General features: G+C 40.7%; 1 pseudogene; it reads left to right on the top strand.

Moving 5' to 3' along the window:
- Positions 1 to 310: 310 nt before the first annotated feature.
- Positions 311 to 8,467, top strand: part of LOC137283260 (uncharacterized) — a 42,288-nt pseudogene continuing 34,131 nt past the window's right edge.

Raw genomic sequence — 8,467 nt, 5'->3', positions numbered from 1 at the left:
CAAGAAACTTTGTCGCAGCTACGTCCGGTGACAGGTCAAGGTTACCATGGCTTCTTCTTCAACAGATACTGGTACACACATACGTTCCCAGCAATGGTTGTGCCTGGTATGTCTAAGTGACTACATGTCGACACATTAAATAAGCAATAAACAGAAATGTTTTCAAGGAACGCTTTTTTCAAATCTACCACATAGAGCCTACGTAGCAAGTAACAAGGCGGGACATTTGCGTTATTGTATTGTATGAATGTGCATTCCTGGCATCTGAACAAAGACAAGCGAACAGTACTCCACCTGGCGTCGATGGATTATGTCAACGCGTGTGATGTTTCCTAAATCTGATAATCTGAAACCTGATCACCAGGGCGTGCCAATATCGCTACTTTGTACTCATTACCTCCCCGCCTTTCGATTTCTACGTTTAATGTCCTCCACGTTGTTCTTGATCTCATGGACGCCGTCAGTTCTCCCACCATGACCGCACCTGCAATCATCCTGTGCTTGCTTGTATTTCTTCCCGTAAGTAACACCGGCACATATATATGGAATTATATACATACCCTTTATCTATGTACCTATATCACCCGTCTATATACCCTTTATTTGTTTTTTCTCTATATACCCGTTACCTGTGTGTCAGTACCTGCCGTCTACATAGCCTTTATCCCTTTTGATATGCCTGCCATTACCTGTGTACCTATATGTGGCGTCAATGTACCCTCTATCTTCCATCTATATAACCTGTATTTGCGTGCCTATATCAACCGTCTATATACCCTTTATCTGTGTCTTTGTATCTGCCGTCTATATACCCTTTATCGGTGTCTTTGTATAAAGACATCTTTTTGGTAAAACTGAATACTGAACGACTAAAAATCTGGCCCGCCCCGGCAAAACCAGGCACAAGTTGCTTCAGTGACAAAGGTCTTGATCCCCTGATCAGTTTAATACGTACGGTAACCATTGTTGCGTCAATGGAGTGCAACGATGTCTATTATCAGCTATTCATAGGAAAGGTAATTAAAATAATGTTTTGCAACTTGTGGCTAGTTTTGCTGGAGCACGCCACAATGAGTTGAATTTCAGTTTTAGAATCTTCATTTCCTGTTATTTTCAGTGTATTTAAAGTGTATTTGCGCACTTGACTTGTATAGCAAAATATGACACCATTTTCCAGATTTACTGAAAAAAGGCTTATGTGTGAAAAACGGATTATTGGATCAAATAAATGTGCATTACAGTCAATGTAACAGTTGTTGTCGATGCCTAAGACACCCCTCTAACCTACCCAAGACATATTTTGCCCACCCTGGATCTTTTTATGCCTTTGGGACTGAACATATGAAGGACAATCGTGAAAAATGGAAAAAATATCACTTTATTCACAGTATTTTGCAAATATGAAGCAGGTAATGTTTATTATAATTATATATCAGGAGATGCGGATTGTTATTAGGAACATTGTGAGCCCATTTGCACATTAATTGGTGAATCCTGTGTAGAGTTATGGCGGATACCCTAACACCCTATATTTGAAGAGAAAAATGGCGGTCATATTTAAAGATGGCCACCAAAATGGCATTTGGCAAAGTGATCTGAAGGTCCATCAACCATTTCTGGACACCTCAGATATCGATATCAAGCTAACCAAATATCATAACCAAATCTGTTCAGCAAATTGGTAATGAAATTCGGTCTGGCACATGGACTATATGTGTAATTCTACTTGTCCATATAACTCTACCCGTTGCCTATGTAACTCTACCAGTCTCTGTAACTCTACCAGTCTGTACAACTCTACCCGCTGTCTGTATAACACTACCCGCTGTCTGTATATATCACTCGGTGAAACATACCCATCTTACGATTGTGTGAGGCTTTACACATATGTGTTAGACAGAATCTTGTCAAACGTTACAGTTCCATGACAATATGATCCGTGATATGATCGAGGATCTTTCGTCGATGTCGCCCATTGAAACATTGCTGTACTATGTGTCTACGTATGTCCCATGTGTTTAATGTTTCAGAAGGGCCATGTGGCTGAAGGTACGTAAACGTATTTGACATGAATACACTTTCATACTTTGAGATCCATGTGGGCATATATATGTGGCCTTACGTCACTGGCTTCAGGACACTGGTCAGCTCAAAGCGTCTATGGTAAACATGCTGACAATTGTGCAACTTCCCTGCTTGAAACGTCTGAAGCTGGTTTTACTGGCATAACCAGAAATTACGTTATCCCTATATTCAGACATGACTACTTTAATTACATCAAACTCCTTAGTAAGACTGACATAATGCTGCACACTGTGGCATCAACGATGTGCTTGAGTCTAAAACCTGAAAACCTATCAGTTTATCTTTTGCACTGAATTCCAAAGTTTAAAACTGAAAGACACATATAATGCTAGGTAGTCAAACCTCGAGCTTATAGAGTAGCCACATTCCTTCTGTACTTGGAATGTATCTTGTATATCCCCGGTATATGCCTGTGACAATATCTTTGTTTCCGCAATGTACCCTACGACGTACCACGGCAAAAGCGAGGAATACTCCAGTCCTGTACCACGGTGAAACTGATTCAGTTTCTCATGATATCTTGATAACGATATAAACCTAGTGGTATCCTACCGTCTGCACAGTACACCACCAGCACCACCACAACGTCAGTATTCACACCACCAGCACCACCATAACGTCAGTATTCACACCACCAGCACCACCATACCATCACTACAAAACACCAACAGCAACACCATACAGTCACTACCAAACACCAACAGCACCACCATACAGTCACTACCAAACACCACCAGCACCACCATAACGTCAGTATTCACACCACCAGCACCACCATACCATCACTACAAAACACCACCAGCACCACCATACAGTCACTACAAAACACCAACAGCACCACCATACCGGCACTACTAAACACCACCAGCACCACCATACCGTCACTACTAAACACCACCAGCACCACCATACAGTCACTACAAAACACCAACAGCACCACCATACCGGCACTACTAAACACCACCAGCACCACCATACCGTCACTACTAAACACCAACAGAATCACCATACAGTCACTACAAAACACCAACAGTACCACCATACCGTCACTACCAAACACCACCAGCACCACCATACCGTCACTACGAAACACCACCAGCACCACCATACCGTCACTGTTGTACATAGCCAGCCCAAACATATCGTCAACACGTTCACTTTGCCACCACCAACACTCCCACTTTGGCAACACGTTCACTTTGCCACCACTAACACCTCCACGTGGTCAACACGACATTAACATGGCTGTGCGATATTGCCTTGTACCGTGCGATATGACCGTTATACCGTGCGATATGACCGGTATACCGGTATTTAAATGAAAACAATACTTATTAAGGTACGCTTATCGAAAACCGGTATTTTGTCATACAATCGGAAAAATTCGTAACACTCGGAATTGTCTTGAAATGTCTGTCTTTAACACTCGGAAGTCATGTCTTTGATGTAAAGTGTAGACCTCTAACAATTAATGACCAGTAGTCTCTGATATATCCTCATCAGGTCAAGTTGCTGTCTAAAAACTCTGGGGTTTTTTTAAGTAAAGAAACTGGTTCAAACTAGTTGTCACTGTGTTGATGTGAACTTGCTCTCTTCCTTATTTCATTTGTGCCAAACATTATTGACATTTTTTTAATTCATCATGATTAAAAGGGTTTTTTATTAATGTTAGATTAATTTCAGTGCGTCTGTGCTTTAGAAATCAATCATTAATTAGATTATAAAGTAGGGGATTGGGAATGGGGGTGGGGTTGTTACAAAATATCTTGCAATATCTTGCAATACATATCGCAGTATATGCTTTCAGATTGCAATGTATCGCAGAATGAAAGATCTCTGCTATACCCACCCCCAGATATTGATATAGTTGAAGCACTTGCTGTTTTACTTTTGCAGTTGTATAGGCTCCGGGTCAAGATATGGACACTGGTTACTTTACAGTGCTTGAAATAAAATGCAACGTATTATTTCACATTAACTGTCATTGGAAAGAAGACTATTTGACAATGTTCAAACTTTTATAACCCCAATTAACAGCCAGCACTGCTATGCTATGTTATGCCTTGTGAGACTATTCATTGTTGCTGGTAAATGTACGCGTGGTCCAACACTACTACTGACAATTTTTACTTTTTCACCCACAGATCCTGTCACCATTCTCGACACCTGCACGGATACAATACCCGACGGCCGCTGTGCTGTTGCCATTAGAAATCCCAAGTACTGCAATGCCAGTAACATAGAGAACATGTGTCGCAAGTCATGCGGGTTGTGTGGTTCGTATCGGACATTGCCTGTTTTTGTATTTGGTGCTATGACATTTTCTATTTTTAAATAATGATGTAATTAATATATAATTTTTTTTCAAACATTAAACCCATTTGGTGTGACATTAAATGTGCATGAATTCGCACTTGACCTATATGGATGGAGTAATGCCGATGTGAGCTCGACTTAGTATTAGTGCAGTTGTGACTCTTTCACCTACAGACTCTGCCACCATCGTCCCCAAGTGCAGGGATACAATACCCGCCGGTCTCTGTGCTGTTGCAATAACGGACCTGAAGTACTGCAGTGCCAGTAACACAGCCAACAAGTGTCGCAAGTCATGCGGGCTGTGTGGTTCGTACACGTTGAAGAAATATAACTCTTTCCGGGTGTTGAACCACTCACATCTCACAAAGGTTATTTGTCATATCTTCCTAGAAACCTCGGCTCTGATACGGCCATATTTCCTGTGCCGGTTCTCATAAAATCACCTAGCAGCAATAAATCGCAACACGAATTATCTCCCGTCTTTCTATTAAACCAGAACACGTCTTACATTGACTTATATCCAGATTGACTAGTACAAGTGTTGTATCCAGGCTACTATAGGACCAAATCCTCCATTTTGAATTTATAATGAGACACCAGGACACCTGGTGTGTCTATATTTAGACCATGAGTCACTCCTCTCTATTGTATATGGAGATCTATTATGTCAGCACCCGGTGTGTTTATTTTTAGACCTTCAGTCATTGTCTCAGGCCTGCATTGTGATCTTTAGTGCCATCGCTTGGTGTACCTGTATTTAGAACATGATATACCTCCACACATTGGTGCAAACAACATCTAAGGAAGAACAACTTACCTCATGACATCCATAAGAAATTCCTCAGCACACATATGCAATGTATCCAGCAGCACAGTGTTCACTTAGAATAGTTCCATGAAATATCCAGGTATGTCCATGAATGGATAGATCCAATATTGAGAATATATCCAGCATGTCTAGACGTTTAGAGGGGTTGGGACAAGTAACCCATCCATGTGAAGAAACAGATTAGGTATGACTGTACTCTAACAATGCATGACTCATTTGCCCAGCCGTAAGTCCGACCTGCAGCCATGTAAAGCTATGTTTACGATCCACTGAAGGGAATCCCCTCTCCCGCCCAAGCATGAAGATTAAGGAAAAAAAAGTGTATAATGAAAATATTAACTTGTAAATAACTTCACATACATGTTCCCGAGTGTCCGTGTTAATCCTGGTATCTTTCTTTTAATGTGCGACAGCATCCGCGTGAGGTGCATTCGCCCATAACATTGCCTTTCAATGAACCGTGAAGCATGACGGCCCTCGTACCCAACGTGAAACCAGGTCATAGATCGCGTCCCAGGCTGCCATACTGAATGTTAAGATTTCTTGTTATTTCAGTTACATTAAAATAGTTGTTGAAAACAATAAATAAGTATTTTTAATGTCTGAATCCTTATAAACATGACTCATAATAAAACCAACACATCACAAATAATATTTATTGCATGTTTATATAACGTATATGGTAAAATCACTTTGTATAAATATACACTCCATAACGTCTACACATTCTCTACTACGTGTGGTGATATTAAACATACCAAAGAAAATGTAGATGGGATTAAAACCATCATCAGTTCACACATACCTCAGAGGTGTCTGGTGATATTAAACATACCAAAGTAAATGTAGATGGGATTAAAACCATCATCAGTTCACACATACCTCAGAGGTGTCTGGTGATATTAAAATGAGTGAGTTTAAAAAGATCTTCACATCGGCAATATTGCAACCATATCGTGACGAGAACAAATTATTTTATACCAATATTTAAAAAATATTGAAAATGCAAAAGCCTGTCATTGGAGTACATTTTAAAAACTATAAACTATCACAGATATGAAAAATAGCACTCAAAGCTGAAAACAAGGACAATACGATATAAAACACGGGTTATAGATCGCCAATAGCTGAAGGTAGATCACCATACTAGGAACCATGGGGGATTTGGTGATATTTATATGTAAACATACCTGATGATCGGCATGAAAATCATGAACGGTATACTCACAAACAAGGTCCTCTCCATCAGAATAAAGAGTATCCCGTCTAAATATTGCATATCACACATATTCCACACATTTGTATAATCCATGAAAATCAAGTCACAGCTCCCCAACATAGGAATCGCGCCCACGTGGGCCAAACTGCTCGCAAAATTAGACATTTTCGCGCGGTTTTGGGGACACACGTGTCTCAGCCTAAAAACCGGTTCTGTGTCAAAACGGGGTTGTCAAACCTGTGTGCAAACGCCCCTGCCTCAAAACGGACACATAACTACAACAGCTACCTATCCCAAACAGTTGCCCACATGTCTAAATGATGCGATATTTTAAGTGATTGAATATAATATTTACAGATCATTACAGAGCAAAAATGAACTGAAACAGTAATGACGTTAAGTTTTAACTTTTATGACTGGTTATAGTATGTGGTTGTATGAGGAGGTTGAGAACATACGGTTCACATTGGTATTAAGAAGTGAGTGAGTTTTATGCTGCACTCAGCAATATTGCAGTTTTTGTCTGAAGCAGACAATCCAACAGTATGAGCATCGAATTGGAAACTGTCAGCCAAGCCAATAATCCCATGAATCGCCTCTTGTGACAAGCATGCATGGATTCATTCATTCTAACCTTCAAATACATACAATAACAATAAATTAAGAAACACACAAGATATATAGATTTCATGGTTTATTAGCTCCGTTTTCAAATGAGTAAAACTATGGGATAGGAGCACGCCCAATAGTCTACTGTACATGTCAGTGTCCTTCATCATCCCCCTGTCCTTCGCTCTCTGTTTCAGATAGGGTGTCTGTATCATCATCATCATCCTCAGTCAACCCTTCCACTCAAGCCTTGAATTTGTACAATTTGGAAAACACATCATACATATTATTGTTATCTTTTACTTCTGATAATATTCCTTGTGTCTTTGGACCCCACTACATATGATACATATAAGTAATAAAGCGAGCGTACGTCTCCTTAAACGCGATCCAGGTTATTTTTTCAGTCTGGTTTGGATCACGTCCTCACTAAAACCTCTCTTCATGTACAGCTGACGTTTCTCATCCAGTACATCTCTATTCAGCTCACGCGTACGTGAATACATTTGCCGGATACCTTGCTGTTCGAGATCAGCCAACTTACTTTTCCTGTTGTTGACATTGCTTAATGATTCATCATCGTCATAATCCTGTTCCATTTCAGGACATTGCTTGTCGTGTAAATGTCGTTGTAAGTTATGGTTACTGCTAAACACTTGACCACAATAGTCACATTCTGACAGAGGACGTGGTCTCTTCACATCCTCCTCCCATTTCCTTGTAAGTTGGGATTTTCCAGGAGGGCCGACTTGGGACGTTTTGGGACACCAGTTTCGCCTGTGTTTTTGCAAATCAGAAGGATCTTGAAACATGAGTCCGCAGTCATCACAAGATGGGATGATCGAGAGCGGTTCTTCACACGTCTGCTCACGACGAACGTCGAAGTCTGACTGAATCGTCCTAGCTTGGAGGTTTCCTTTTAAACTGAACGCATTAGGACAAAGACGCAAATGGGGAGGTGTTTGGGGTTTTAGATCAACCAGCAAGTGTCCATAAGGCTTCTTGGTAGCCCTCTGAAACTGGTCCATGAAATGGCCTGTGTTACCCGGATACATTTGCCTCGCCAAAGTCATGATGGGTTGTGTATCAATAGGATTATTGAACAGAAGCAGATAATGACAATTTCTTCGTTGTGTGGGATCCTTAGTGTAATACAAGTTTTGGTTCAAGGCAATGACTGAGAGGTTACGATGATGACTTCCTTCCGTAAACAGATCGGTAACGCGTGGATCTTTACTCACTGTGCACAAAGACATTCACCACATGAGGGTTTAGAAACTCATCCCTTTCCAGGTCAGGAGGAATGCCTTGATGAAATTCAACATAGGGATAAACACGACTTTGAATGATATTATACAAGGGCTGCCAACGTTTGTACAGCCATAAAATACGTTCGGGATAAGGTTCAA

This window comes from Haliotis asinina, chromosome 5 (genome assembly GCF_037392515.1).
Source record: "Haliotis asinina isolate JCU_RB_2024 chromosome 5, JCU_Hal_asi_v2, whole genome shotgun sequence".
Classification (NCBI taxonomy): domain Eukaryota; kingdom Metazoa; phylum Mollusca; class Gastropoda; order Lepetellida; family Haliotidae; genus Haliotis; species Haliotis asinina.
Note: the sequence above shows the minus strand (reverse complement) of the source record. Positions and strands in the feature narration are given on the sequence as shown.